Source organism: Danio aesculapii, chromosome 17 (assembly GCF_903798145.1).
Source record: "Danio aesculapii chromosome 17, fDanAes4.1, whole genome shotgun sequence".
Classification (NCBI taxonomy): domain Eukaryota; kingdom Metazoa; phylum Chordata; class Actinopteri; order Cypriniformes; family Danionidae; genus Danio; species Danio aesculapii.
This window is the reverse complement of record NC_079451.1, coordinates 8,948,345-8,959,465: the sequence shown is the minus strand read 5'-3', so window position 1 is coordinate 8,959,465 and position 11,121 is coordinate 8,948,345. Positions and strand designations below refer to the sequence as shown.

Genomic DNA, 11,121 nt, shown 5'->3' with positions numbered 1-11,121 from the left:
GATGTGTTTTCAGTATTGATTTGAATGTGCCTAATGTTGGAGCACATCTGATCATTTCTGGAAACCGATTCCAGCAGCGAGGGGCATAGTAGCTGAAAGCCGATTCACCCTGTTTTGTCTGAACTCTTGGGATATCTAGTTTATATGATCCTAATGATCTGAGTGATCTGTTAGGTTTGTATTCAGTGAGCATATCTATAATGTATTGAGGTCCTAGGCCATTTAGTAATTTATAGACCAGTAATAATATTTTAAAATCTATTCTGAATGTAACTGGGAGACAGTGTAAAGACCTGAGGACAGGTGTGATGTGCTCTGATTTCTTGGTTCTGGTCAGAATTCTGGCCGCAACGTTCTGGATGAGCTGCAAATGCCAGACTGTCTTTTTGGGAAGGCCAGTGAGGAGGCCATTACAGTAATCCACCCTGCTGCTGATAAAAGCCTGAACAAGTTTCTCTAAGTCCTCACTGGAAACAAAGCATCTAATTCTTGCAATGTTTTTGAGATGATAGTATGCTGATTTACTAACTGCTTTGACAAGACTATTGAAACTCAGATCTGACTCCAGAATCACACCAAGATTCTTGACCTTATTTTTTTTACCCTTAGACCAATGTACAGATTCACCTTGAGAACATCTCTGTTCCCAAACACAATCACTTCAGTTTTCTCTTTGTTTAACTGAAGAAAGTTTTGGCACATCCAATTGTTAATTTCATCAGTGCATTGGCAGCGGGTGTCAATGGGGCTGTAGTCATTAGGCAGTAAGGTCAAATAAAAGACTGTTAAGAGATTGTTGCAGTTTCACTGGCGACGCAATAGCAGGAAACGCAACAAAGAGATATATTCCAACTCATTATCTGTATTACATGGTTTTTACAGTAATTAAAGAGATCATCTTCAAGACATGACTTTCTGTATGAAATGTGTATAAAATGTATGCTAAAATGAAAGAGAAAGTCAGGTTAATGATGAAGGGATTGATCAAGGGATTGATATGCCTATTGATAGGAGGTTTGCAAAGAAATTTTATGCTCTCTTGTAAAAGTATTTTGCGGTATTTTCAAAATACAGTATTTTATTGTGATACAGTTGTGGCTGCTGTATATTGTAGTTTTTTTATACATGTTAAACTGAGGTATTTTGTATTTTATTTTAAAATACATTTCAATGTATTTTTGCCCATCCCTGTATATTATGTTAATTTTGTGGTGATATTTTTCCTTCTTCCCTTTAATTAATGATTGTCTTTTGTTATTATGCAAGGATGTAATGTTAATTTTCTTTGATATGTTGTGATTGTGATACATTGTGAGACTGATAAATTCAAATTCAATTAGCATGGTATTGCCACAACAACAATTCCTTTATATTTTGAAACTTACACTATTTATGTAAAAAATGTTCTCTGATTTTGATCTCCACTGTATAGTACATCAAATCATTGCACAGACAGTATGTTCAGGTACAGCTGCTTCCTGCTTCGCTACTGTTCGGACGTCTTTGCCTACTGCTCCGCTCTCTGCTCACTTGCTTTTATATCTTAAACCCTAATTTTAACTTGAGCCTATCAGCATAGTGCTCAAACAACACAGCTTGAAGATCAGCATCGATTCTACAAACTTTCTGGAATATAGCTTTACTAACAAGAGGGGAATTATCGTCTAAACAATCCTCCCTGCTACCAACTATCAGCTGCTCACATTCCTGAGACGGGAAAACACGGCTGTGAAAATGCCTCTGGATCGGATTAATTCAGATTCTCACTGCTGTACAAACTGCCACAAACTTCTACAAAAGATTGCAGTTCTTGAAACAAAGTTACTTGCGATCCAACCAGAACTGCAGCGTCATTGTGGACGCTTACAGCAAATAGCCGGTGAGTCCCATAAATCTATTCCTACCACTATTTCGAGCACTGAAAAACAGATTAAAACTGTGGAAAATGAGCATTGGCATAAACAAGGTGCGAGACCAAAGGGTACTCGTGGGGTCAGATCATACGCTGCCGCATTAGCGTCCTCTACCCCAAATACAGCTCGGACTCAAATACAGCTTGAGAACAGATATGAAGTATTGAGTAATATGGGTGAAGAATCCCCAAATGCAGTCAGACAGAGATCGCATGACTCAGCAGCTAACTCTGCATGGAACAGACCCACCCAGCAAAAAGTCGTCGAAAAGACGTTGAAAAGACGACATTGTCAGACGTCCAAACTACGTGGAAAACAGGTGGGAAAGTGAAAGACGAAACGACGTCTTTTTTACGTCGTCGAAAAGACGTAATTGTAAGACGTCCAAACAACGTGGAAAACAGGTGGAAAAGTGAAAGGTGAAAAGACGTCTTTTTCATGTCGTCGAAAAGACGTAATTGTAAGACGTCCAAACAACGTGGAAAACAAGTGGAAAAGTGAAAGATGAAAAGACGTCTTTTTCATGTCGTCGAAAATAAGTCAATTTTAAGTCGAAATTTGTTTCTGAGAAAGACCTTTATAAACGTTTTAGAACATTTTTACATAATTCATAAATTAAACATTTTGTTATATAAATATAAAAATATTAATTATTAGGCTAATATTTGCTCTCAAAATAGTACAGCAGACAAAAGTAATGACAAAACATGCATTGGTCAAGTTAACATTAACACAACAACAACAACAACAAAAAAGCATCAGATTAGTGTTTTCAGCTCTGCGTCTGCCACCGCCAGACCGTACAGGTGGTCTCTCACGGCCCTGTAAATGATGTGGCTGTTGTGTCGCACATTTTGGCTGCAACTGCAATAACAAAGAAAAATTCTGTTTTAGTTGATATAGTGCGCATCCTTACGGTCACATGTGTTTTCTGATGTGTTATTTTAAGAAAGTCTTGTTTTTAAATTAACGTGACATTCCAATAATAAATGCTATTTTGACTGCATTACACACACGTTTTTGTATAAGGACACATTACAGTTGATTTAACCATACTTTTTAATGTATTATTTATTTTTAAGAAGTGGACAGAGATGGCGAAAGTACACACATCCTACTCAAGATGAAGTGATACTGATGCTTAAAACGACTCTGGTAAAAGTTGAAGTAGCCTACTGACTGCACTTTTGAAGTCAAAGTAAATAGTATGGCCTCAAACACGTAATAAAACGTTTCTATTCCTACCTGTTTTTCACGCTGGTAACTAGACTCACATCATACAGTACATGGATACGTTTATACAAAGTAACATGCATTTCTAATTATGATGTTACATAGTTGCCAATTGTCAGCTGGATAGCCAAGCATCACTCAACAACATGCTCAGAAAGTCACTCCGTACCATCAGCCTGACACAAGCTCAGCACATACGCTCTAAAAATAATAGTACATTTTAAATATAAATTATAATAGTTTAAATGTATACATTTATTCTATAAAAACATTTTGCATGATCTTTTTTCACGTGCAATTTTCTGATCCTATGCATTATAATTTTATCTATAAATGACATGCAATCCGATCAATAAAACATCTTATTAACTGGTGTAAACAGTCAAATCAGCCGACTCTCTATTGTAATCATCTAATTAGCCATTTTGCCTTCATAAAAATGGGTGTGAGAAAAAAAACTGGGTGGAAGGAAAATATATTTTTAAGTTTTTTGCGTTACCTCAGCAAAGTTCCCTCGCAAAGATGTTTTCCACAAACACTGCATGTTCACTTAATGTTTTCACACGCACAGCTAGGACACTCTTGTAAGCCTATTTATTATTGATTCTTTTTTTTACATTAAACGCATAATAATTAAGTGCAAAAAGAACAGCCGATCACTGCAAGTGCCACGGTGGTTGCTTTGTTTCTCTGCTGTTGGCTTGTCAGTGGCGCGGCATTGATCACTTTTGTGTTAATAAAAAATAAGATAGCCTAATTTAGTAATTTAATGTAATATATAGTTATTAATCAGTGTAATTTATAAATTCATAAATTATTTAGTGCTTTTTCGATTTAGGCATATAGGCCGAGTATCAGGCCCGGCGCTACGGGGGGCAAAGGGGGCCTCAGAAAGAATTTGTTTACTGTTTGTTTAATCAAAACTGAAAATTCTTTTTATCATTAATTACTAACACTCTAGTCATTCCAACCTTCAGAACACATATTTAGATATTTTATAATATGAAATAGAATTAAATAGAATATGAAATAATTAAATTATGACAATTGTGAGATTAAAGCTAGGCATATAGTGCAGAGATCTAGGGTGCGTTTCCCAAAACCATCGTTAGCCAACTGAGGTCGCAAGATTTTTCATTTCCTAAAATATAATAAATATTAAATTTCATTTTATAATAAATCGCCTAGTATTTATTTATTCATATGATTTATATATGATATTAGAATAGATGTTAGCTTTTGTAAGTGATTGTTTTAGAATAAGATATGTCATTCTCAATAATATTTGTAAAGAAAACGCAGTCTCTATATGTTCCATTTACATATATTTCAGTAAATATAGAAAACGAGTGCATGTTTTAACCAAAAATAACATTGGATTTTATTTAAATGCGTGTTTGTGTAAAACAATATAATTTGCACAAAGAAATTATGGGGTTCTTCTGTAAAAAAGTAGCCTCTCACATGTAGCTAGGCTGAATTAGGCTCAGCACGCTATACGGTGTTACCGGTTTTAAGACGCAACACCGGTGGCATCACTTTTCAACCGTGACACCGTCCCACCACTTGTTTTTTTTTAAGTATTTTTTTTATTAATTATTTATTTGAATTAAATGCAAAATATAATTCTAAATAATTTACTTAAGACGAGAGCCTGCACTATAATTATAATCTGAACATAGCTATGCATCATATTTCATTTATCACGTGAGGAGAAGAGAGGAGTCGAATTTACAAAAAGAGATTGGCGGACGATTTAGTGTTAAAACGTAATGCAAAAGCGCCTGTTTGGCAATATTTTGGGTTCAAACCAAATGCAAAAGAGAACCTGAAAACTTTAATGAGGCAATCTGCAAACTTTGCCTGACAAAGGTGGCAGCATCTGGAGGCAACACAACTAATTTATACATGCACCTTTAACGCACCTACTTGATGTTTAACTATGGGTTTTTCGCGGGTTAAGATTAATAGCCATAAAGCGCAACGCATACTCTCATTTTAAAAATCACGCGACCACTATCTTACAATGTTTAATAATAAATAATCTTATTTATTATCAATCTTATTTAGTACTATTTATTAAATAATCTTATTTATTATTAAAACGAGTGATTTAGGAATGCCGCGCCATTAATAAGCCAACTGCAGAGAAACAAAGCAACCATCGCGGCAGTGATCACTTTTTCCGAAGTTCAGCTTCTTTTGTATCCTGTGTGTGCGCGTATGTTATCACTGAACAGAAAGTTGCTTTGTCTCTGGCAATATTTCGCCTTTTAATCGAATAAAAAATTTTAATTTAGATGAGCCAATATTGCAAAATTGCAGTAAAGAAACTGTGACGTGAGGCCACACATCAAATCTGTGGTCTGATCTCATCTAACTCTCTTTGCTGTCATCCAGACACTTGATACAGACGCCACACAGTCGCAAAACTGAGGCAGGTACCAGCTGACAGGTAGAATAGCTGAAGCCTTTGCAAAATCTGTTGAAATACAGCACTGAAATTAACAGGCATAAATGTATTTGAGCCAAAAACGTCTTTCTATCTGTAAAACGCAAGAGCCAGTGTTATATGTAGAAGTTGTGTAGCCTAATAATTATATTAATCCTAATAAAATGAAAACCAAAATAAACAATTCATTGCATTTTTCATTTGATAAAAAATACACAGAAACGAAAAAAATCAAAGGGTGGCTAGTTTGTATTAATGTGTTTTAATATTAACAAAAAATATGCTCAGCCTATTTAAGCTTAACGGTTAAGCCGCCAATAGGCAACCCATTCAAAAAATATTAGTTTACTGTGTACTGGGTTATAATATATATTGTACAATAAAAACTAAATGTAGCATCGCTGTCATTTAAAACATGCAATTCATAATACACCAGGGGTGCGTTTCTCAAACAACGACGTAACTCACCGCTGAACTATCATACAATGTATTGTTTGGGGAAAGAACTATGACGAATGTTTCCCAAAACGCAGTTTCTCTGTCACAGATCCATCGCTTGAACCACGTTAGTTATAACGTAAAAGGCCCATAATGATGTTCTAAACGGAGTGGAGAAACTACTTTTTTAGAGAACCCCATCATTTATTTGTGCAAATAATATTGTTTTACACGCACACGCTTTTAAAATAAAATCCAATATTAGTTTTGCTAAAAATATGCACTCGCTTTCCATATTAACTGAAATATATGTTAATGCCACATATAGAGCCTATGTTTCCTTTACTAATATTATTGAGAATATGACATATCCTATTCTAAAACAAATCACTTACCAAAGTTAACACGTATTCTATCATATATAAATCATAATAATAATAAGGCTATTTATTATAAAATTAATTTATTATATATTAGGAAATGAAAAAAATCCTAATTTAATCATAATATTAATAATACTAATGATAATCATGATGAGGATGATGATGATGTCTGAAAGATAACATTATTCCCGTGAAAAAAAAAAATTATATATATATATATATATATATATATATATATATATATATATATATATATATATATATATATATATATATATACACAACATTTTAATTCAAGCAATTAACAATAGTATGGTTCAAAAACATGTTTTTACTATAGTTTTTTCATGTGAGTATCTTACAGTAGTTACGTCAATGGCAGGTTCATTTCAGTTCAGTAGAAAACTGTCCTCTTCATAATATTTCTATTTATTTCTCCTTTGTATTATAGTATAAATTAAAAAAATACAGACTTTCCTTTATGTCTCCCATTCATTTTTTTTACATCCTGCTCTCCATCTTAATTTTATGTCACCAGAATCACGTGATTGCACCCAAAGTTCTGCTGATAAAAATATTTAATCTTTTTGCAAGCATTCACTTTAATAAGTCAATAACAGATTATTAATATCTATTTAAAGATAATTCCACCAAGCTCATAGCAGAATGCTAAAAACATGATGGTTTTGATTTCTACAACTAACAATCTCACTAATAGAGCATGTGCTGGCTACTGACAATTTGTGAAGGTAAAAATTAAAATAAGTACTGTTCAATAACACTGTTTTTACTATTACGGTTTAAGTATAATTTAATAAGACTCTCAATTTATGAATAGTTAACTGGTAATCTGGAACCTTCAACCTTTATTAAAATATGAATTGTTAAATAAAGTTATATTACTCAATAAAAAGAGTAAATATATGGACGACTACTATACATTTGTCTTCTTTTGACACATAATTTTAAACGTGTGGCTAAAAACGTATCTTAATAAGTGGCTTAAAATTATCTTTTATATTTTTTTGGTGGGCCAGAGAAAAAGTTGGCAGGACAAGTAAAAATCTTTTCCGCTGGCCACACCATGCCATTAGAAAAAATCTTAAGTGATGAGCCCTGTTGAGTAATTTTCATTCTCATTAAAATTCAAATGTACATTGTTTTGTGACAATTATTTTAGATTTTTTTTATAAAAATGTATTTAATACAGCCATAAAAAAATGGCTAAAAGATTGTAAATACACTGTACTGTAAGCACAAGTTTGGTGTGTTTGAGAGAGAGAAGAAAAAAGATTTCCAACTCCTAAAAACAAACTTTCTCAGACTTCAAATATACTGGTCACTAACAAAAACTTCAGTCATGGGTGCTGTTGTTTTACTACAGTAATACCTTCAGAGTCTGCGACGCAGTGGCGCAGTAGGTAGTGCTGTCACCTCACAGCAAGAATGTCGCTGGTTCGAGCCTTGGCTGGGTCAGTTGGCGTCTCTGTGCATGTTCTCCCTGTGTTTACATGGGTTTCCTCCAGGTGCTCCGGGTTCCCCCACTGTCCAAAGACATGCGGTACAGGTGAATTGGGTAGGCTAAAATTGTCTGTAGTGAATGAGTGTGTGTGGATGTTTCCCAGAGATGGGTTGAGGCTGGAAGGGCATCCGCTGCATAAAAAGGTTCATTCCGCTGTGGTGACCCCAGATTAATAAAGGGACTAAGCCGAAAAGAAAATGAATGAATGAATGAATGAATGAATGAATGAATACCTTCAGAGAACATAGTAGTCAGTGATCCACATAAGCAGAGAGATTAGTGTGGTGCAGTCAGAACTGAAACAGAAGTCTGTCCAGGCTGACACAGGTTAATGATCTTGATGTTTTCAATTGAAGATTCCAGCGAAACTGCCATTAAAAAGTTATAAGAAAAATAACTCAGCATGACATCTCACCTGGTATCTACTATTACAAAGTACAATTCCAATGTAAATTATATGTTTAATCCACAGTATTTGTACCATAAAATAGCCACAATTTTGACTCCTCACTCAGAATATTAAGTTACATGGTATTTTGTGAGAAATACAATTATCTTGTTTGGAGTTCATTTCCTTGTGAAGTTATAAAAAGCTTAATGATATAATTTTTTTAATGAATGCGTTTACAAACATTTTTTATCTTTTATGAGTAAACTGCAGTAACGTGAATCGAAAGGGAAGGATGTAGACAAAATGAATTTTAATAAACAGGAAAATAAAAAAAACGTACACCAGAACCTAGCACAACAATCAGAAAAAAAAACAGACAAGCATGGTTTGTGAACAAAGGAAATCAGGAACAGAACGAAACCACAAATAATTAGCTTGACTAGCGACATGTCGGGTGGACAACTTACGAAATGGCAAAGCTTCCCCATTCAAGGCTGTGGAGCGTCTCTGGCGAGGAGTTCATCACTAAATGTAGAAACAGAGCAACAAAACCGTTAACCGACAGCGATTCACTTTGTTAGCATTATTACAAGTTAAAAAATGTTAGCTCGAAGTACCGTTAATGCTATTTGCGAAGCGTTTCTCATAACGTTAGCCTTTAACGATAGCCGGGGCAGGAGCATCTTTTTATGCTAATTCAGATTTTACAGACATTCTTATATTTTTACACAGGTTAAAAAGCAATGAAGACATAAAATGAAGTAATTTTGTTGAAATCGCCAAATAAATAACCAAAACAGCTATTATTTACCTTCATAGATTAGCTGCTGTCAATGACCTCGTCACTATACAGGGCGACATAAAAACGTATAAAGTGATTAAGTGTTCATTAAAAATAATAAAAATGTAAAACGTTACACATCTAAAGTTCCATTTAACATAAATTATAAGTAAAACGACTAATGAAACATGTGAAACGTCGAATATAACGTACTTACCTTCAGATTACCGTTCCGCCCGTTGCTTTGTGTCCGTTATTTATTTCAAATGATGAGCACGCGCAAGTCCGCTGACTCGCGCAGAAGAGTTCCTGGCTGTGTGCTATTGCCACTTATCCCCCATATGTTCTATTCATTTAGAACATTCTAACATTCAAAGTTGGAATTATTGAAAATAAAAAAAGCATTAAAGATCATCTCTAGGTGTAATTTGCTTTCAAACTATTTTTACAATTCAGTTTTAGCGATCTTCATGTTTACAATTGTGTTCCCTTCGCAGTGCACTTTAAAAATATTGATGTCATTTTGAACACCGCCTCATGGCAAAGCTATAGGTGAGCTATTATTAAAAAAGGGAATTTATGTTACATCTCCAAAGCTTGCGAAAACAAAAAGCATATGTTAATTCTTTTAATTTATAGTGGGTTATTTATCACCTGTACTGTATATGACATTTCTGCTGTGGTTTACATGTGTTAAATTAAAAAAGTAGACTTTAAAAAAAACCTACTTAATAATAGTAATAATAATAATAATAATAATAATAATAATAATTATTATTATTATTATTATTATTATTATTATCATCATCATATTATTATTATTAAAGTATGATTTTTTCATTTCTTATAAATAATAAATATTAATTTATGATTTCTTACTAACAAGATTGAAACATAAAACAAAAAGGCATTATAAAGTGTATTACCATTTCGTTTTTTTTTTTCTACCCTATTTTATTTAATCTGTTTTTACGTTGATGGACTTGAAATCTTAATTTACATTATTTGTTACAATATTTGTAGGAATTTTTTGCTTTATTAACAAATCGACTTAGGCTACCTGAAAAATATTTACATCAGTGCATGAAGCAGCAGGGAAAATACTGAAGGAGTTAACAACAGTAACATAGTAATTTGTTTGGCATAATTTAAATGTAATGGCACTACATCGCTATCTATATATTTAGCATTCTATATTGGACTGGAAAGAAAGCAATAGATGTAAAACATTTTGTGAGGAACTTGTAATTCTTCATGACCATTTGTTCAAGTACTGGGCTAAATATGGACCAAATCCGACGGGCAAAACAACCACGTCGATATTTGGTCTATGTTTGGACCAAATCCGACGGGCAAAACAAAGACCACGTCGATATTTGGTCTATGTTGGACCAAATCCGCCGGGCAAAACAACCACGTCGATATTTGGTCTATTTTTGGACCAAATCCGACGGGCTAAACAAAGACCACGTCGATATTTGGTCTATGTTGGACCAAATCCGCCGGGCAAAACAACCACGTCGATATTTGGTCTATGTTTGGACCAAATCCGACGGGCAAAACAAAGACCACGTCGATATTTGGTTTATGTTTAGACCAAATCCGACGGGCAACACAATCACGTCGATATTTGGTCTATTTTTGGACCAAATCCGACGGGCAAAACAAAGACCACGTCGATATTTGGTCTATGTTTGGACTAAATCCGACGGACCAAATACAGACCAATTTTCGACGTCGATATTTCGGCTAAATTAAGTCTATGACGGGCCGACTTGATTTAGCCCAAAAAACGACGTCGAAATGACGTCTCGTGCTGGGTGGGGAGGCTCAAGGCCGACTAGACAGCGGCATTCTGCTCCGATCGCACCTGAGATAAGAACACTAGTTGTAGGAGATTCAATAATCAGGAATTTTTTTTTTTGTGATCAACATTTTATTGATTTTAGATTAACAAAATGAAAACAACATTCAAACAAAACAATCAAGGGAGGGGGGAGCAACAGAC

The 11,121-nt window shown here is 34.2% G+C and overlaps 1 long non-coding RNA gene across 2 annotated transcripts; it reads right to left on the bottom strand.

The window, feature by feature from the left end:
* Positions 1-2,634: 2,634 nt before the first annotated feature.
* LOC130244804 (uncharacterized) lies at positions 2,635-9,635 on the bottom strand. Of its 2 annotated transcripts, none has more exons than XR_008839252.1 (5): positions 9,144-9,635; positions 8,800-8,857; positions 8,175-8,309; positions 7,810-8,072; positions 2,635-2,777 (listed from the first exon to the last, which is right to left on the bottom strand). It is a non-coding gene; the product is annotated as an uncharacterized LOC130244804 (long non-coding RNA). The 2 variants fall into 2 exon arrangements; XR_008839253.1 differs by having other exon boundaries at positions 7,810-7,963; positions 9,144-9,632.
* Positions 9,636-11,121: the final 1,486 nt, after the last annotated feature.